Source organism: Pristiophorus japonicus, chromosome 12 (genome assembly GCF_044704955.1).
Source record: "Pristiophorus japonicus isolate sPriJap1 chromosome 12, sPriJap1.hap1, whole genome shotgun sequence".
In the NCBI taxonomy this organism is placed as follows: Eukaryota; Metazoa; Chordata; class Chondrichthyes; family Pristiophoridae; genus Pristiophorus; species Pristiophorus japonicus.
The window spans coordinates 120,087,095-120,110,033 of NC_091988.1; positions in this window are offsets into that span (position 1 = coordinate 120,087,095).

The window sequence follows — 22,939 nt, forward strand, 5'->3', positions numbered from 1 at the left end:
ACTCAGCAAGGGAATGATCTCAATCACTCATCAAGGGAATTATCACAATCACTCAGCAAGTGAATGATCCCCATCACTCAGCAAGGGAATGCTCCCAATCACTCAGCAAGTGAATGATCGCATTCACTCAGAAAGGGAATGATGCCAATCACTCAGCAAGGGAATGATTCCAATCACTCAGCAAAGGAATGATCACAATCTCTCAGCAAGTGAATGATCCCCATCACTCAGCAAGGGAATGATCTCAATCACTCAGCAAGGGAATGATCACAATCTCTCAGCAAGGGAATGATCCCCATCACTCAGCAAGGGAATGATCGCAATCACTCGGCAAGTAAATGATCATAATCACTCAGCAAGGGAGTGCTCCCAAACAGAAAGCAGGGGCATGATCCCAATCTCTCGGCAAGGGAATGATTTAAATCACTCAGCAAGAGAATGATCCCAATCACTCAGCAAGGGAATGATCACAATTACTCAGCAAGTGAATGATCCCAATCACTCAGCAAGGGAATGATCCCAATCACTCAGCAAGTGAGTGATCCCAATCACTCAGCAAGTGAATGATCGCATTCACTCAGAAAGGGAATGATTCCAATCACTCAGCAAGGGAATGATTCCAATCACTCAGCAAGGGAGTGATCCCAAACAGAAAGCAGGGGCATGATCCCAATCTCTCGGCAAGGGAATGATCTCAACACTCGGCAGGGGAATGATCCCAATCACTCAGCAAGGGAATGATCCCAATCGCTCAGCAAGAGTATGATCCCAAGCACTCAGCAAGCGAGTGATCCAAATCACTCAGCAAGGGAGTGATTCCAATCACTCAGGAGGGGCATGATACCAATCTCTTGGCAAGGGAATGATCCCAATCACTCGGAAAGGGAATGATCCCAATCACTCAGCAAGGGAATGATCCCAATCACTCAGCAAGAGAATGATCCCAATCACTCAGCAAGTGAATGATCCCAATCACTCAGCAAGGGAATGATCGCAATCACTCGGCAAGTAAATGATCCCAATCACTCAGCAAGTGAATGATCCCAATCACTCAGCAAGGGAATCATCGCAATCACTCAGCAAGGGAATGATTCCAATCACTCAGCAAGGGAATGGACCCAATCACTTAGCAAGGGAGTGAACACAATCACTCATCAAGTGAATGATCCCTATCACTCAGCAAGGGAGTGATCCCAATCACTCATCAAGTGAATGATCCCAATAACTCATCAAGGGAATGATCGCATTAACTCAGAAAGGGAATGATGCCAATCACTCAGCAAGGGAATGGTTCCAATCACTCAGCAAGGGAATGATCTCAATCACTCATCAAGGGAATTATCACAATCACTCAGCAAGTGAATGATCCCCATCACTCAGCAAGGGAATGATCTCAATCACTCATCAAGGGAATTATCACAATCACTCAGCAAGTGAATGATCCCCATCACTCAGCAAGGGAATGCTCCCAATCACTCGGCAATTGAATGATCCCAATCACTCGGTAAGAGAATGATCCCAATCACTCAGAAAGCGAGTGATCCCAAATCACTCGGCAAGGGAGTGATCCCAATCATTCAGCAGGGGCATGATCCCAATCACTCGGCAAGAGAATGATCTCAATCACTCGGCAAGGGAATGATCCCAATCACTCAGCAAGTGAATGATCGCATTCACTCAGAAAGGGAATGATGCCAATCACTCAGCAAGGGAATGATTCCAATCACTCAGCAAGAGAATGATCGCAATCACTCGGCAAGTAAATGATCCCAATCACTCAGCAAGTGAATGATCCCAATCACTCAGCAAGGAAATCATCGCAATCACTCAGCAAGGGAATGATTCCAATCACTCAGCAAGGGAATGGACCCAATCACTTAGCAAGGGAGTAATCACAATCACTCATCAAGTGAATGATCCCTATCACTCAGCAAGGGAGTGATCCCAATCACTCAGCAAGTGAATGATCCCCATCACTCAGCAAGGGAATGCTCCCAATCACTCGGCAATTGAATGATCCCAATCACTCGGTCAGAGAATGATCCCAATCACTCAGAAAGCGAGTGATCCCAAATCACTCGGCAAGGGAGTGATCCCAATCATTCAGCAGGGGCATGATCCCAATCACTCGGCAAGAGAATGATCTCAATCACTCGGCAAGGGAATGATCCCAATCACTCAGCAAGTGAATGATCGCATTCACTCAGAAAGGGAATGATGCCAATCACTCAGCAAGAGAATGATCCCAATCACTCAGCAAGGGAATGATCACAATTACTCAGCAAGTGAATGATACCAATCACTCAGCAAGGGAATGATCATAATCACTCAGCAAATGAGTGATCCCAATCACTCAGCAAGTGAATGATCGCATTCACTCAGAAAGGGAATGATGCCAATCACTCAGCAAGGGAATGATTCCAATCACTCAGCAAGGGAATGATCACAATCTCTCAGCAAGTGAATGATCCCCATCACTCAGCAAGGGAATGGTTCCAATCACTCAGCAAGGGAATGATCTCAATCACTCATCAAGGGAATTATCACAATCACTCAGCAAGTGAATGATCCCCATCACTCGGCAAGAGAATGATCCCAATCACTCAGCAAGCGAGTGATCCCAATCACTCGGCAAGGGAGTGATCCCAATCATTCAGCAGGGGCATGATCCCAATCACTCGGCAAGAGAATGATCTCAATCACTCGGCAGGGGAATGATCCTAATCACTCGGCAGGTGAATGATCTCAATCAATCAGCAAGGAAATGATCCCAATCGCTCAGCAAGGGAATGATCCCAATCACTCTGCAAGGGAATGATTTCAATCACTCAGCAAGAGAATGATCCCAATCACTCAGCAAGGGAATGATCACAATTACTCAGCAAGTGAATGATCCCAATCACTCAGCAAGGGAATGATCCCAATCACTCAGCAAGTGAGTGATCCCAATCACTCAGCAAGTGAATGATCGCATTCACTCAGAAAGGGAATGATGCCAATCACTCAGCAAGGGAATGATTCCAATCACTCAGCAAAGGAATGATCACAATCTCTCAGCAAGTGAATGATCCCCATCACTCAGCAAGGGAATGGTTCCAATCACTCAGCAAGGGAATGATCACAATCTCTCAGCAAGGGAATGATCCCCATCACTCAGCAAGGGAATGATTCCAATCACTCAGCAAGGGAATGATTCCAATCACTCAGCAAGGGAGTGATCCCAAACAGAAAGCAGGGGCATGATCCCAAACTCTCGGCAAGGGAATGATCTCAACATTCGGCAGGGGAATGATCCCAATCACTCAGCAAGGGAATGATCTCAATCGCTCAGCAAGAGTATGATCCCAAGCACTCAGCAAGCGAGTGATCCAAATCACTCAGCAAGGGAGTGATTCCAATCACTCAGGAGGGGCATGATACCAATCTCTTGGCAAGGGAATGATCCCAATCACTCGGAAAGGGAATGATCCCAATCACTCAGCAAGGGAATGATCCCAATCACTCGGAAAGGGAATGATCCCAATCACTCAGCAAGAGAATGATCCCAATCACTCAGCAAGTGAATGATCCCAATCACTCAGCAAGGGAATGATCGCAATCACTCGGCAAGTAAATGATCCCAATCACTCAGCAAGTGAATGATCCCAATCACTCAGCAAGGGAATCATCGCAATCACTCAGCAAGGGAATGATGCCAATCACTCAGCAAGGGAATGATTCCAATCACTCAGCAAGGGAATGATCGCAATCACTCGGCAAGTGAATGATCATAATCACTCAGCAAGGGAGTGATCCCAAACACTCAGCAGGGGCATGATCCCAATCTCTCGGCAAGAGAATGATCTCAATCACTCGGCAGGGGAATGATATTAATCACTCGGCAGGTGAATGATCCCAATCACTCAGCAAGGAATTGATCCCAATCACTCAGCAAGTGAATGATCCCAATCACTCAGCAAGGGAATGATCGCAATCACTCGGCAAGTAAATGATCCCAATCACTCAGCAAGTGAATGATCCCAATCACTCAGCAAGGGAATCATCGCAATCACTCAGCAAGGGAATGATTCCAATCACTCAGCAAGGGAATGGACCCAATCACTTAGCAAGGGAGTGATCACAATCACTCATCAAGTGAATGATCCCTATCACTCAGCAAGGGAGTGATCCCAATCACTCATCAAGTGAATGATCCCAATAACTCATCAAGGGAATGATCGCATTAACTCAGAAAGGGAATGATGCCAATCACTCAGCAAGGGAATGGTTCCAATCACTCAGCAAGGGAATGATCTCAATCACTCATCAAGGGAATTATCACAATCACTCAGCAAGTGAATGATCCCCATCACTCAGCAAGGGAATGATCTCAATCACTCATCAAGGGAATTATCACTATCACTCAGCAAGTGAATGATCCCCATCACTCAGCAAGGGAATGATCCCAATCACTCGGCAATTGAATGATCCCAATCACTCGGCAAGAGAATGATCCCAATCACTCAGCAAGCGAGTGATCCCAATCACTCGGCAAGGGAGTGATCCCAATCATTCAGCAGGGGCATGATCCCAATCACTCGGCAAGAGAATGATCTCAATCACTCGGCAGGGGAATGATCCTAATCACTCGGCAGGTGAATGATCTCAATCAATCAGCAAGGAAATGATCCCAATCGCTCAGCAAGGGAATGATCCCAATCACTCTGCAAGGGAATGATTTAAATCACTCAGCAAGAGAATGATCCCAATCACTCAGCAAGGGAATGATCACAATTACTCAGCAAGTGAATGATCCCAATCACTCAGCAAGGGAATGATCCCAATCACTCAGCAAGTGAGTGATCCCAATCACTCAGCAAGTGAATGATCGCATTCACTCAGAAAGGGAATGATGCCAATCACTCAGCAAGGGAATGATTCCAATCACTCAGCAAAGGAATGATCACAATCTCTCAGCAAGTGAATGATCCCCATCACTCAGCAAGGGAATGATCTCAATCACTCAGCAAGGGAATGATCACAATCTCTCAGCAAGGGAATGATCCCCATCACTCAGCAAGGGAATGATTCCAATCACTCAGCAAGGGAATGATTCCAATCACTCAGCAAGGGAGTGATCCCAAACAGAAAGCAGGGGCATGATCCCAATCTCTCGGCAAGGGAATGATCTCAACACTCGGCAGGGGAATGATCCCAATCACTCAGCAAGGGAATGATCCCAATCGCTCAGCAAGAGTATGATCCCAAGCACTCAGCAAGCGAGTGATCCAAATCACTCAGCAAGGGAGTGATTCCAATCACTCAGGAGGGGCATGATACCAATCTCTTGGCAAGGGAATGATCCCAATCACTCGGAAAGGGAATGATCCCAATCACTCAGCAAGGGAATGATCCCAATCACTCAGCAAGAGAATGATCCCAATCACTCAGCAAGTGAATGATCCCAATCACTCAGCAAGGGAATGATCGCAATCACTCGGCAAGTAAATGATCCCAATCACTCAGCAAGTGAATGATCCCAATCACTCAGCAAGGGAATCATCGCAATCACTCAGCAAGGGAATGATTCCAATCACTCAGCAAGGGAATGGACCCAATCACTTAGCAAGGGAGTGAACACAATCACTCATCAAGTGAATGATCCCTATCACTCAGCAAGGGAGTGATCCCAATCACTCATCAAGTGAATGATCCCAATAACTCATCAAGGGAATGATCGCATTAACTCAGAAAGGGAATGATGCCAATCACTCAGCAAGGGAATGGTTCCAATCACTCAGCAAGGGAATGATCTCAATCACTCATCAAGGGAATTATCACAATCACTCAGCAAGTGAATGATCCCCATCACTCAGCAAGGGAATGATCTCAATCACTCATCAAGGGAATTATCACAATCACTCAGCAAGTGAATGATCCCCATCACTCAGCAAGGGAATGCTCCCAATCACTCGGCAATTGAATGATCCCAATCACTCGGTAAGAGAATGATCCCAATCACTCAGAAAGCGAGTGATCCCAAATCACTCGGCAAGGGAGTGATCCCAATCATTCAGCAGGGGCATGATCCCAATCACTCGGCAAGAGAATGATCTCAATCACTCGGCAAGGGAATGATCCCAATCACTCAGCAAGTGAATGATCGCATTCACTCAGAAAGGGAATGATGCCAATCACTCAGCAAGGGAATGATTCCAATCACTCAGCAAGGGAATGATCGCAATCACTCGGCAAGTGAATGATCATAATCACTCAGCAAGGGAGTGATCCCAAACACTCAGCAGGGGCATGATCCCAATCTCTCGGCAAGAGAATGATCTCAATCACTCGGCAGGGGAATGATATTAATCACTCGGCAGGTGAATGATCCCAATCACTCAGCAAGGAATTGATCCCAATCACTCAGCAAGTGAATGATCCCAATCACTCAGCAAGGGAATGATCGCAATCACTCGGCAAGTAAATGATCCCAATCACTCAGCAAGTGAATGATCCCAATCACTCAGCAAGGGAATCATCGCAATCACTCAGCAAGGGAATGATTCCAATCACTCAGCAAGGGAATGGACCCAATCACTTAGCAAGGGAGTGATCACAATCACTCATCAAGTGAATGATCCCTATCACTCAGCAAGCGAGTGATCCCAATCACTCATCAAGTGAATGATCCCAATAACTCATCAAGGGAATGATCGCATTAACTCAGAAAGGGAATGATGCCAATCACTCAGCAAGGGAATGGTTCCAATCACTCAGCAAGGGAATGATCTCAATCACTCATCAAGGGAATTATCACAATCACTCAGCAAGTGAATGATCCCCATCACTCAGCAAGGGAATGATCTCAATCACTCATCAAGGGAATTATCACTATCACTCAGCAAGTGAATGATCCCCATCACTCAGCAAGGGAATGATCCCAATCACTCGGCAATTGAATGATCCCAATCACTCGGCAAGAGAATGATCCCAATCACTCAGCAAGCGAGTGATCCCAATCACTCGGCAAGGGAGTGATCCCAATCATTCAGCAGGGGCATGATCCCAATCACTCGGCAAGAGAATGATCTCAATCACTCGGCAGGGGAATGATCCTAATCACTCGGCAGGTGAATGATCTCAATCAATCAGCAAGGAAATGATCCCAATCGCTCTGCAAGGGAATGATCCCAATCACTCTGCAAGGGAATGATTTCAATCACTCAGCAAGAGAATGATCCCAATCACTCAGCAAGGGAATGATCACAATTACTCAGCAAGTGAATGATCCCAATCACTCAGCAAGGGAATGATCATAATCACTCAGCAAATGAGTGATCCCAATCACTCAGCAAGTGAATGATCGCATTCACTCAGAAAGGGAATGATGCCAATCACTCAGCAAGGGAATGATTCCAATCACTCAGCAAGGGAATGATCACAATCTCTCAGCAAGTGAATGATCCCCATCACTCAGCAAGGGAATGGTTCCAATCACTCAGCAAGGGAATGATCTCAATCACTCATCAAGGGAATTATCACAATCACTCAGCAAGTGAATGATCCCCATCACTCGTCAAGAGAATGATCCCAATCACTCAGCAAGCGAGTGATCCCAATCACTCGGCAAGGGACTGATCCCAATCATTCAGCAGGGGCATGATCCCAATCACTCGGCAAGAGAATGATCTCAATCACTCGGCAGGGGAATGATCCTAATCACTCGGCAGGTGAATGATCTCAATCAATCAGCAAGGAAATGATCCCAATCGCTCAGCAAGGGAATGATCCCAATCACTCTGCAAGGGAATGATTTCAATCACTCAGCAAGAGAATGATCCCAATCACTCAGCAAGGGAATGATCACAATTACTCAGCAAGTGAATGATCCCAATCACTCAGCAAGGGAATGATCCCAATCACTCAGCAAGTGAGTGATCCCAATCACTCAGCAAGTGAATGATCGCATTCACTCAGAAAGGGAATGATGCCAATCACTCAGCAAGGGAATGATTCCAATCACTCAGCAAAGGAATGATAACAATCTCTCAGCAAGTGAATGATCCCCATCACTCAGCAAGGGAATGATCTCAATCACTCAGCAAGGGAATGATCACAATCTCTCAGCAAGTGAATGATCCCCATCACTCAGCAAGGGAATGATTCCAATCACTCAGCAAGGGAATGATTCCAATCACTCAGCAAGGGAGTGATCCCAAACAGAAAGCAGGGGCATGATCCCAATCTCTCGGCAAGGGAATGATCTCAACACTCGGCAGGGGAATGATCCCAATCACTCAGCAAGGGAATGATCCCAATCGCTCAGCAAGAGTATGATCCCAATCACTCAGCAAGCGAGTGATCCAAATCACTCAGCAAGGGAGTGATTCCAATTACTCAGGAGGGGCATGATACCAATCTCTTGGCAAGGGAATGATCCCAATCACTCGGAAAGGGAATGATCCCAATCACTCAGCAAGGGAATGATCCCAATCACTTGGAAAGGGAATGATCCCAATCACTCAGCAAGAGAATGATCCCAATCACTCAGCAAGGGAGTGATCGCAATCACTCAGCAAGGGAATGATCACAATTACTCAGCAAGGGAATGAACCCAATCACTCAGCAAGGGAGTGATCCCAATCACTCAGCAAGTGAATGATCGCTTTCACTCAGAAAGGGAATGAAGCCAATCACTCAGCAAGGGAATGATTCCAATCACTCAGCAAGTGAATGATCCCCATCAGTCAACAAGGGAATGATCCCAATCACTCGGCAAGAGAATGATACCAATCACTCAGCAAGGGAGTGATCCCAATCACTCAGCAAGGGAGTGATTCCAATCACTCAGGAGGGGCATGATACCAATCTCTTGGCAAGGGAATGATCCCAATCACTCGGAAAGGGAATGATCCCAATCACTCAGCAAGGGAATGATCCCAATCACTCAGCAAGTGAATGATCCCAATCACTCAGCAAGGGAATGATCATAATCACTCAGCAAATGAGTGATCCCAATCACTCAGCAAGTGAATGATCGCATTCACTCAGAAAGGGAATGAAGCCAATCACTCAGCAAGGGAATGATTCCAATCACTCAGCAAGGGAATGATCACAATCTCTCAGCAAGTGAATGATCCCCATCACTCAGCAAGGGAATGGTTCCAATCACTCAGCAAGGGAATGATCTCAATCACTCATCAAGGGAATTATCACAATCACTCAGCAAGTGAATGATCCCCATCACTCGGCAAGAGAATGATCCCAATCACTCAGCAAGCGAGTGATCCCAATCACTCGGCAAGGGAGTGATCCCAATCATTCAGCAGGGGCATGATCCCAATCACTCGGCAAGAGAATGATCTCAATCACTCGGCAGGGGAATGATCCTAATCACTCGGCAGGTGAATGATCTCAATCAATCAGCAAGGAAATGATCCCAATCGCTCAGCAAGGGAATGATCCCAATCACTCTGCAAGGGAATGATTTAAATCACTCAGCAAGAGAATGATCCCAATCACTCAGCAAGGGAATGATCACAATTACTCAGCAAGTGAATGATCCCAATCACTCAGCAAGGGAATGATCCCAATCACTCAGCAAGTGAGTGATCCCAATCACTCAGCAAGTGAATGATCGCATTCACTCAGAAAGGGAATGATGCCAATCACTCAGCAAGGGAATGATTCCAATCACTCAGCAAAGGAATGATCACAATCTCTCAGCAAGTGAATGATCCCCATCACTCAGCAAGGGAATGATCTCAATCACTCAGCAAGGGAATGATCACAATCTCTCAGCAAGGGAATGATCCCCATCACTCAGCAAGGGAATGATTCCAATCACTCAGCAAGGGAATGATTCCAATCACTCAGCAAGGGAGTGATCCCAAACAGAAAGCAGGGGCATGATCCCAATCTCTCGGCAAGGGAATGATCTCAACACTCGGCAGGGGAATGATCCCAATCACTCAGCAAGGGAATGATCCCAATCGCTCAGCAAGAGTATGATCCCAAGCACTCAGCAAGCGAGTGATCCAAATCACTCAGCAAGGGAGTGATTCCAATCACTCAGGAGGGGCATGATACCAATCTCTTGGCAAGGGAATGATCCCAATCACTCGGAAAGGGAATGATCCCAATCACTCAGCAAGGGAATGATCCCAATCACTCAGCAAGAGAATGATCCCAATCACTCAGCAAGGGAATGATCGCAATCACTCGGCAAGTAAATGATCCCAATCACTCAGCAAGTGAATGATCCCAATCACTCAGCAAGGGAATCATCGCAATCACTCAGCAAGGGAATGATTCCAATCACTAAGCAAGGGAATGGACCCAATCACTTAGCAAGGGAGTGAACACAATCACTCATCAAGTGAATGATCCCTATCACTCAGCAAGGGAGTGATCCCAATCACTCATCAAGTGAATGATCCCAATAACTCATCAAGGGAATGATCGCATTAACTCAGAAAGGGAATGATGCCAATCACTCAGCAAGGGAATGGTTCCAATCACTCAGCAAGGGAATGATCTCAATCACTCATCAAGGGAATTATCACAATCACTCAGCAAGTGAATGATCCCCATCACTCAGCAAGGGAATGATCTCAATCACTCATCAAGGGAATTATCACAATCACTCAGCAAGTGAATGATCCCCATCACTCAGCAAGGGAATGCTCCCAATCACTCGGCAATTGAATGATCCCAATCACTCGGTAAGAGAATGATCCCAATCACTCAGAAAGCGAGTGATCCCAAATCACTCGGCAAGGGAGTGATCCCAATCATTCAGCAGGGGCATGATCCCAATCACTCGGCAAGAGAATGATCTCAATCACTCGGCAAGGGAATGATCCCAATCACTCAGCAAGTGAATGATCGCATTCACTCAGAAAGGGAATGATGCCAATCACTCAGCAAGGGAATGATTCCAATCACTCAGCAAGAGAATGATCGCAATCACTCGGCAAGTAAATGATCCCAATCACTCAGCAAGTGAATGATCCCAATCACTCAGCAAGGAAATCATCGCAATCACTCAGCAAGGGAATGATTCCAATCACTCAGCAAGGGAATGGACCCAATCACTTAGCAAGGGAGTAATCACAATCACTCATCAAGTGAATGATCCCTATCACTCAGCAAGGGAGTGATCACAATCACTCAGCAAGTGAATGATCCCCATCACTCAGCAAGGGAATGCTCCCAATCACTCGGCAATTGAATGATCCCAATCACTCGGTCAGAGAATGATCCCAATCACTCAGAAAGCGAGTGATCCCAAATCACTCGGCAAGGGAGTGATCCCAATCATTCAGCAGGGGCATGATCCCAATCACTCGGCAAGAGAATGATCTCAATCACTCGGCAAGGGAATGATCCCAATCACTCAGCAAGTGAATGATCGCATTCACTCAGAAAGGGAATGATGCCAATCACTCAGCAAGAGAATGATCCCAATCACTCAGCAAGGGAATGATCACAATTACTCAGCAAGTGAATGATACCAATCACTCAGCAAGGGAATGATCATAATCACTCAGCAAATGAGTGGATCCCAATCACTCAGCAAGTGAATGATCGCATTCACTCAGAAAGGGAATGATGCCAATCACTCAGCAAGGGAATGATTCCAATCACTCAGCAAGGGAATGATCACAATCTCTCAGCAAGTGAATGATCCCCATCACTCAGCAAGGGAATGGTTCCAATCACTCAGCAAGGGAATGATCTCAATCACTCAGCAAGTGAATGATCGCATTCACTCAGAAAGGGAATGATGCCAATCACTCAGCAAGGGAATGATTCCAATCACTCAGCAAGGGAATGATCGCAATCACTCGGCAAGTGAATGATCCCCATCACTCGGCAAGAGAATGATCCCAATCACTCAGCAAGCGAGTGATCCCAATCACTCGGCAAGGGAGTGATCCCAATCATTCAGCAGGGGCATGATCCCAATCACTCGGCAAGAGAATGATCTCAATCACTCGGCAGGGGAATGATCCTAATCACTCGGCAGGTGAATGATCTCAATCAATCAGCAAGGAAATGATCCCAATCGCTCAGCAAGGGAATGATCCCAATCACTCTGCAAGGGAATGATTTCAATCACTCAGCAAGAGAATGATCCCAATCACTCAGCAAGGGAATGATCACAATTACTCAGCAAGTGAATGATCCCAATCACTCAGCAAGGGAATGATCCCAATCACTCAGCAAGTGAGTGATCCCAATCACTCAGCAAGTGAATGATCGCATTCACTCAGAAAGGGAATGATGCCAATCACTCAGCAAGGGAATGATCTCAATCACTCATCAAGGGAATTATCACAATCACTCAGCAAGTGAATGATCCCCATCACTCAGCAAGGGAATGCTCCCAATCACTCGGCAATTGAATGATCCCAATCACTCGGTAAGAGAATGATCCCAATCACTCAGAAAGCGAGTGATCCCAAATCACTCGGCAAGGGAGTGATCCCAATCATTCAGCAGGGGCATGATCCCAATCACTCGGCAAGAGAATGATCTCAATCACTCGGCAAGGGAATGATCCCAATCACTCAGCAAGTGAATGATCGCATTCACTCAGAAAGGGAATGATGCCAATCACTCAGCAAGGGAATGATTCCAATCACTCAGCAAGGGAATGATCGCAATCACTCGGCAAGTGAATGATCATAATCACTCAGCAAGGGAGTGATCCCAAACACTCAGCAGGGGCATGATCCCAATCTCTCGGCAAGAGAATGATCTCAATCACTCGGCAGGGGAATGATATTAATCACTCGGCAGGTGAATGATCCCAATCACTCAGCAAGGAATTGATCCCAATCACTCAGCAAGTGAATGATCCCAATCACTCAGCAAGGGAGTGATCGCAATCACTCGGCAAGTAAATGCTCCCAATCACTCAGCAAGTGAATGATCCCAATCACTCAGCAAGGGAATCATCGCAATCACTCAGCAAGGGAATGATTCCAATCACTCAGCAAGGGAATGGACCCAATCACTTAGCAAGGGAGTGATCACAATCACTCATCAAGTGAATGATCCCTATCACTCAGCAAGCGAGTGATCCCAATCACTCATCAAGTGAATGATCCCAATAACTCATCAAGGGAATGATCGCATTAACTCAGAAAGGGAATGATGCCAATCACTCAGCAAGGGAATGGTTCCAATCACTCAGCAAGGGAATGATCTCAATCACTCATCAAGGGAATTATCACAATCACTCAGCAAGTGAATGATCCCCATCACTCAGCAAGGGAATGATCTCAATCACTCATCAAGGGAATTATCACTATCACTCAGCAAGTGAATGATCCCCATCACTCAGCAAGGGAATGATCCCAATCACTCGGCAATTGAATGATCCCAATCACTCGGCAAGAGAATGATCCCAATCACTCAGCAAGCGAGTGATCCCAATCACTCGGCAAGGGAGTGATCCCAATCATTCAGCAGGGGCATGATCCCAATCACTCGGCAAGAGAATGATCTCAATCACTCGGCAGGGGAATGATCCTAATCACTCGGCAGGTGAATGATCTCAATCAATCAGCAAGGAAATGATCCCAATCGCTCTGCAAGGGAATGATCCCAATCACTCTGCAAGGGAATGATTTCAATCACTCAGCAAGAGAATGATCCCAATCACTCAGCAAGGGAATGATCACAATTACTCAGCAAGTGAATGATCCCAATCACTCAGCAAGGGAATGATCATAATCACTCAGCAAATGAGTGATCCCAATCACTCAGCAAGTGAATGATCGCATTCACTCAGAAAGGGAATGATGCCAATCACTCAGCAAGGGAATGATTCCAATCACTCAGCAAGGGAATGATCACAATCTCTCAGCAAGTGAATGATCCCCATCACTCAGCAAGGGAATGGTTCCAATCACTCAGCAAGGGAATGATCTCAATCACTCATCAAGGGAATTATCACAATCACTCAGCAAGTGAATGATCCCCATCACTCGTCAAGAGAATGATCCCAATCACTCAGCAAGCGAGTGATCCCAATCACTCGGCAAGGGACTGATCCCAATCATTCAGCAGGGGCATGATCCCAATCACTCGGCAAGAGAATGATCTCAATCACTCGGCAGGGGAATGATCCTAATCACTCGGCAGGTGAATGATCTCAATCAATCAGCAAGGAAATGATCCCAATCGCTCAGCAAGGGAATGATCCCAATCACTCTGCAAGGGAATGATTTCAATCACTCAGCAAGAGAATGATCCCAATCACTCAGCAAGGGAATGATCACAATTACTCAGCAAGTGAATGATCCCAATCACTCAGCAAGGGAATGATCCCAATCACTCAGCAAGTGAGTGATCCCAATCACTCAGCAAGTGAATGATCGCATTCACTCAGAAAGGGAATGATGCCAATCACTCAGCAAGGGAATGATTCCAATCACTCAGCAAAGGAATGATAACAATCTCTCAGCAAGTGAATGATCCCCATCACTCAGCAAGGGAATGATCTCAATCACTCAGCAAGGGAATGATCACAATCTCTCAGCAAGTGAATGATCCCCATCACTCAGCAAGGGAATGATTCCAATCACTCAGCAAGGGAATGATTCCAATCACTCAGCAAGGGAGTGATCCCAAACAGAAAGCAGGGGCATGATCCCAATCTCTCGGCAAGGGAATGATCTCAACACTCGGCAGGGGAATGATCCCAATCACTCAGCAAGGGAATGATCCCAATCGCTCAGCAAGAGTATGATCCCAATCACTCAGCAAGCGAGTGATCCAAATCACTCAGCAAGGGAGTGATTCCAATTACTCAGGAGGGGCATGATACCAATCTCTTGGCAAGGGAATGATCCCAATCACTCGGAAAGGGAATGATCCCAATCACTCAGCAAGGGAATGATCCCAATCACTTGGAAAGGGAATGATCCCAATCACTCAGCAAGAGAATGATCCCAATCACTCAGCAAGGGAGTGATCGCAATCACTCAGCAAGGGAATGATCACAATTACTCAGCAAGGGAATGAACCCAATCACTCAGCAAGGGAGTGATCCCAATCACTCAGCAAGTGAATGATCGCTTTCACTCAGAAAGGGAATGAAGCCAATCACTCAGCAAGGGAATGATTCCAATCACTCAGCAAGTGAATGATGCCCATCAGTCAACAAGGGAATGATCCCAATCACTCGGCAAGAGAATGATACCAATCACTCAGCAAGGGAGTGATCCCAATCACTCAGCAAGGGAGTGATTCCAATCACTCAGGAGGGGCATGATACCAATCTCTTGGCAAGGGAATGATCCCAATCACTCGGAAAGGGAATGATCCCAATCACTCAGCAAGGGAATGATCCCAATCACTCAGCAAGTGAATGATCCCAATCACTCAGCAAGGGAATGATCATAATCACTCAGCAAATGAGTGATCCCAATCACTCAGCAAGTGAATGATCGCATTCACTCAGAAAGGGAATGAAGCCAATCACTCAGCAAGGGAATGATTCCAATCACTCAGCAAGGGAATGATCACAATCTCTCAGCAAGTGAATGATCCCCATCACTCAGCAAGGGAATGGTTCCAATCACTCAGCAAGGGAATGATCTCAATCACTCATCAAGGGAATTATCACAATCACTCAGCAAGTGAATGATCCCCATCACTCGGCAAGAGAATGATCCCAATCACTCAGCAAGCGAGTGATCCCAATCACTCGGCAAGGGAGTGATCCCAATCATTCAGCAGGGGCATGATCCCAATCACTCGGCAAGAGAATGATCTCAATCACTCGGCAGGGGAATGATCCTAATCACTCGGCAGGTGAATGATCTCAATCAATCAGCAAGGAAATGATCCCAATCGCTCAGCAAGGGAATGATCCCAATCACTCTGCAAGGGAATGATTTAAATCACTCAGCAAGAGAATGATCCCAATCACTCAGCAAGGGAATGATCTCAATCACTCATCAAGGGAATTATCACAATCACTCAGCAAGTGAATGATCCCCATCACTCAGCAAGGGAATGCTCCCAATCACTCAGCAAGTGAATGATCGCATTCACTCAGAAAGGGAATGATGCCAATCACTCAGCAAGGGAATGATTCCAATCACTCAGCAAAGGAATGATCACAATCTCTCAGCAAGTGAATGATCCCCATCACTCAGCAAGGGAATGATCTCAATCACTCAGCAAGGGAATGATCACAATCTCTCAGCAAGGGAATGATCCCCATCACTCAGCAAGGGAATGATCGCAATCACTCGGCAAGTAAATGATCATAATCACTCAGCAAGGGAGTGCTCCCAAACAGAAAGCAGGGGCATGATCCCAATCTCTCGGCAAGGGAATGATTTAAATCACTCAGCAAGAGAATGATCCCAATCACTCAGCAAGGGAATGATCACAATTACTCAGCAAGTGAATGATCCCAATCACTCAGCAAGGGAATGATCCCAATCACTCAGCAAGTGAGTGATCCCAATCACTCAGCAAGTGAATGATCGCATTCACTCAGAAAGGGAATGATTCCAATCACTCAGCAAGGGAATGATTCCAATCACTCAGCAAGGGAGTGATCCCAAACAGAAAGCAGGGGCATGATCCCAATCTCTCGGCAAGGGAATGATCTCAACACTCGGCAGGGGAATGATCCCAATCACTCAGCAAGGGAATGATCCCAATCGCTCAGCAAGAGTATGATCCCAAGCACTCAGCAAGCGAGTGATCCAAATCACTCAGCAAGGGAGTGATTCCAATCACTCAGGAGGGGCATGATACCAATCTCTTGGCAAGGGAATGATCCCAATCACTCGGAAAGGGAATGATCCCAATCACTCAGCAAGGGAATGATCCCAATCACTCAGCAAGAGAATGATCCCAATCACTCAGCAAGTGAATGATCCCAATCACTCAGCAAGGGAATGATCGCAATCACTCGGCAAGTAAATGATCCCAATCACTCAGCAAGTGAATGATCCCAATCACTCAGCAAGGGAATCATCGCAATCACTCAGCAAGGGAATGATTCCAATCACTCAGCAAGGGAATGGACTCAATCACTTAGCAAGGGAGTGAACACAATCACTCATCAAGTGAATGATCCCTATCACTCAGCAAGGGAGTGATCCCAATCACTCATCAAGTGAATGATCCCAATAACTCATCAAGGGAATGATCGCATTAACTCAGAAAGGGAATGATGCCAATCACTCAGCAAGGGAATGGTTCCAATCACTCAGCAAGGGAATAATCTCAATCACTCATCAAGGGAATTATCACAATCACTCAGCAAGTGAATGATCCCCATCACTCAGCAAGGGAATGATCTCAATCACTCATCAAGGGAATTATCACAATCACTCAGCAAGTGAATGATCCCCATCACTCAGCAAGGGAATGCTCCCAATCACTCGGCAATTGAATGATCCCAATCACTCGGTAAGAGAATGATCCCAATCACTCAGAAAGCGAGTGATCCCAAATCACTCGGCAAGGGAGTGATCCCAATCATTCAGCAGGGGCATGATCCCAATCACTCGGCAAGAGAATGATCTCAATCACTCGGCAAGGGAATGATCCCAATCACTCAGCAAGTGAATGATCGCATTCACTCAGAAAGGGAATGATGCCAATCACTCAGCAAGGGAATGATTCCAATCACTCAGCAAGAGAATGATCGCAATCACTCGGCAAGTAAATGATCCCAATCACTCAGCAAGTGAATGATCCCAATCACTCAGCAAGGAAATCATCGCAATCACTCAGCAAGGGAATGATTCCAATCACTCAGCAAGGGAATGGACCCAATCACTTAGCAAGGGAGTAATCACAATCACTCATCAAGTGAATGATCCCTATCACTCAGCAAGGGAGTGATCCCAATCACTCAGCAAGTGAATGATCCCCATCACTCAGCAAGGGAATGCTCCCAATCACTCGGCAATTGAATGATCCCAATCACTCGGTCAGAGAATGATCCCAATCACTCAGAAAGCGAGTGATCCCAAATCACTCGGCAAGGGAGTGATCCCAATCATTCAGCAGGGGCATGATCCCAATCACTCGGCAAGAGAATGATCTCAATCACTCGGCAAGGGAATGATCCCAATCACTCAGCAAGTGAATGATCGCATTCACTCAGAAAGGGAATGATGCCAATCACTCAGCAAGAGAATGATCCCAATCACTCAGCAAGGGAATGATCACAATTACTCAGCAAGTGAATGATACCAATCACTCAGCAAGGGAATGATCATAATCACTCAGCAAATGAGTGATCCCAATCACTCAGCAAGTGAATGATCGCATTCACTCAGAAAGGGAATGATGCCAATCACTCAGCAAGGGAATGATTCCAATCACTCAGCAAGGGAATGATCACAATCTCTCAGCAAGTGAATGATCCCCATCACTCAGCAAGGGAATGGTTCCAATCACTCAGCAAGGGAATGATCTCAATCACTCATCAAGGGAATTATCACAATCACTCAGCAAGTGAATGATCCCCATCACTCGGCAAGAGAATGATCCCAATCACTCAGCAAGCGAGTGATCCCAATCACTCGGCAAGGGAGTGATCCCAATCATTCAGCAGGGGCATGATCCCAATCACTCGGCAAGAGAATGATCTCAATCACTCGGCAGGGGAATGATCCTAATCACTCGGCAGGTGAATGATCTCAATCAATCAGCAAGGAAATGATCCCAATCGCTCAGCAAGGGAATGATCCCAATCACTCTGCAAGGGAATGATTTCAATCACTCAGCAAGAGAATGATCCCAATCACTCAGCAAGGGAATGATCACAATTACTCAGCAAGTGAATGATCCCAATCACTCAGCAAGGGAATGATCCCAATCACTCAGCAAGTGAGTGATCCCAATCACTCAGCAAGTGAATGATCGCATTCACTCAGAAAGGGAATGATGCCAATCACTCAGCAAGGGAATGATTCCAATCACTCAGCAAAGGAATGATCACAATCTCTCAGCAAGTGAATGATCCCCATCACTCAGCAAGGGAATGGTTCCAATCACTCAGCAAGGGAATGATCACAATCTCTCAGCAAGGGAATGATCCCCATCACTCAGCAAGGGAATGATTCCAATCACTCAGCAAGGGAATGATTCCAATCACTCAGCAAGGGAGTGATCCCAAACAGAAAGCAGGGGCATGATCCCAAACTCTCGGCAAGGGAATGATCTCAACATTCGGCTGGGGAATGATCCCAATCACTCAGCAAGGGAATGATCTCAATCGCTCAGCAAGAGTATGATCCCAAGCACTCAGCAAGCGAGTGATCCAAATCACTCAGCAAGGGAGTGATTCCAATCACTCAGGAGGGGCATGATACCAATCTCTTGGCAAGGGAATGATCCCAATCACTCGGAAAGGGAATGATCCCAATCACTCAGCAAGGGAATGATCCCAATCACTCGGAAAGGGAATGATCCCAATCACTCAGCAAGAGAATGATCCCAATCACTCAGCAAGTGAATGATCCCAATCACTCAGCAAGGGAATGATCGCAATCACTCGGCAAGTAAATGATCCCAATCACTCAGCAAGTGAATGATCCCAATCACTCAGCAAGGGAATCATCGCAATCACTCAGCAAGGGAATGATGCCAATCACTCAGCAAGGGAATGATTCCAATCACTCAGCAAGGGAATGATCGCAATCACTCGGCAAGTGAATGATCATAATCACTCAGCAAGGGAGTGATCCCAAACACTCAGCAGGGGCATGATCCCAATCTCTCGGCAAGAGAATGATCTCAATCACTCGGCAGGGGAATGATATTAATCACTCGGCAGGTGAATGATCCCAATCACTCAGCAAGGAATTGATCCCAATCACTCAGCAAGTGAATGATCCCAATCACTCAGCAAGGGAATGATCGCAATCACTCGGCAAGTAAATGATCCCAATCACTCAGCAAGTGAATGATCCCAATCACTCAGCAAGGGAATCATCGCAATCACTCAGCAAGGGAATGATTCCAATCACTCAGCAAGGGAATGGACCCAATCACTTAGCAAGGGAGTGATCACAATCACTCATCAAGTGAATGATCCCTATCACTCAGCAAGGGAGTGATCCCAATCACTCATCAAGTGAATGATCCCAATAACTCATCAAGGGAATGATCGCATTAACTCAGAAAGGGAATGATGCCAATCACTCAGCAAGGGAATGGTTCCAATCACTCAGCAAGGGAATGATCTCAATCACTCATCAAGGGAATTATCACAATCACTCAGCAAGTGAATGATCCCCATCACTCAGCAAGGGAATGATCTCAATCACTCATCAAGGGAATTATCACTATCACTCAGCAAGTGAATGATCCCCATCACTCAGCAAGGGAATGATCCCAATCACTCGGCAATTGAATGATCCCAATCACTCGGCAAGAGAATGATCCCAATCACTCAGCAAGCGAGTGATCCCAATCACTCGGCAAGGGAGTGATCCCAATCATTCAGCAGGGGCATGATCCCAATCACTCGGCAAGAGAATGATCTCAATCACTCGGCAGGGGAATGATCCTAATCACTCGGCAGGTGAATGATCTCAATCAATCAGCAAGGAAATGATCCCAATCGCTCAGCAAGGGAATGATCCCAATCACTCTGCAAGGGAATGATTTAAATCACTCAGCAAGAGAATGATCCCAATCACTCAGCAAGGGAATGATCACAATTACTCAGCAAGTGAATGATCCCAATCACTCAGCAAGGGAATGATCCCAATCACTCAGCAAGTGAGTGATCCCAATCACTCAGCAAGTGAATGATCGCATTCACTCAGAAAGGGAATGATGCCAATCACTCAGCAAGGGAATGATTCCAATCACTCAGCAAAGGAATGATCACAATCTCTCAGCAAGTGAATGATCCCCATCACTCAGCAAGGGAATGATCTCAATCACTCAGCAAGGGAATGATCACAATCTCTCAGCAAGGGAATGATCCCCATCACTCAGCAAGGGAATGATTCCAATCACTCAGCAAGGGAATGATTCCAATCACTCAGCAAGGGAGTGATCCCAAACAGAAAGCAGGGGCATGATCCCAATCTCTCGGCAAGGGAATGATCTCAACACTCGGCAGGGGAATGATCCCAATCACTCAGCAAGGGAATGATCCCAATCGCTCAGCAAGAGTATGATCCCAAGCACTCAGCAAGCGAGTGATCCAAATCACTCAGCAAGGGAGTGATTCCAATCACTCAGGAGGGGCATGATACCAATCTCTTGGCAAGGGAATGATCCCAATCACTCGGAAAGGGAATGATCCCAATCACTCAGCAAGGGAATGATCCCAATCACTCAGCAAGAGAATGATCCCAATCACTCAGCAAGTGAATGATCCCAATCACTCAGCAAGGGAATGATCGCAATCACTCGGCAAGTAAATGATCCCAATCACTCAGCAAGTGAATGATCCCAATCACTCAGCAAGGGAATCATCGCAATCACTCAGCAAGGGAATGATTCCAATCACTCAGCAAGGGAATGGACCCAATCACTTAGCAAGGGAGTGAACACAATCACTCATCAAGTGAATGATCCCTATCACTCAGCAAGGGAGTGATCCCAATCACTCATCAAGTGAATGATCCCAATAACTCATCAAGGGAATGATCGCATTAACTCAGAAAGGGAATGATGCCAATCACTCAGCAAGGGAATGGTTCCAATCACTCAGCAAGGGAATGATCTCAATCACTCATCAAGGGAATTATCACAATCACTCAGCAAGTGAATGATCCCCATCACTCAGCAAGGGAATGATCTCAATCACTCATCAAGGGAATTATCACAATCACTCAGCAAGTGAATGATCCCCATCACTCAGCAAGGGAATGCTCCCAATCACTCGGCAATTGAATGATCCCAATCACTCGGTAAGAGAATGATCCCAATCACTCAGAAAGCGAGTGATCCCAAATCACTCGGCAAGGGAGTGATCCCAATCATTCAGCAGGGGCATGATCCCAATCACTCGGCAAGAGAATGATCTCAATCACTCGGCAAGGGAATGATCCCAATCACTCAGCAAGTGAATGATCGCATTCACTCAGAAAGGGAATGATGCCAATCACTCAGCAAGGGAATGATTCCAATCACTCAGCAAGAGAATGATCGCAATCACTCGGCAAGTAAATGATCCCAATCACTCAGCAAGTGAATGATCCCAATCACTCAGCAAGGAAATCATCGCAATCACTCAGCAAGGGAATGATTCCAATCACTCAGCAAGGGAATGGACCCAATCACTTAGCAAGTGAGTAATCACAATCACTCATCAAGTGAATGATCCCTATCACTCAGCAAGGGAGTGATCCCAATCACTCAGCAAGTGAATGATCCCCATCACTCAGCAAGGGAATGCTCCCAATCACTCGGCAATTGAATGATCCCAATCACTCGGTCAGAGAATGATCCCAATCACTCAGAAAGCGAGTGATCCCAAATCACTCGGCAAGGGAGTGATCCCAATCATTCAGCAGGGGCATGATCCCAATCACTCGGCAAGAGAATGATCTCAATCACTCGGCAAGGGAATGATCCCAATCACTCAGCAAGTGAATGATCGCATTCACTCAGAAAGGGAATGATGCCAATCACTCAGCAAGAGAATGATCCCAATCACTCAGCAAGGGAATGATCACAATTACTCAGCAAGTGAATGATACCAATCACTCAGCAAGGGAATGATCATAATCACTCAGCAAATGAGTGATCCCAATCACTCAGCAAGTGAATGATCGCATTCACTCAGAAAGGGAATGATGCCAATCACTCAGCAAGGGAATGATTCCAATCACTCAGCAAGGGAATGATCACAATCTCTCAGCAAGTGAATGATCCCCATCACTCAGCAAGGGAATGGTTCCAATCACTCAGCAAGGGAATGATCTCAATCACTCATCAAGGG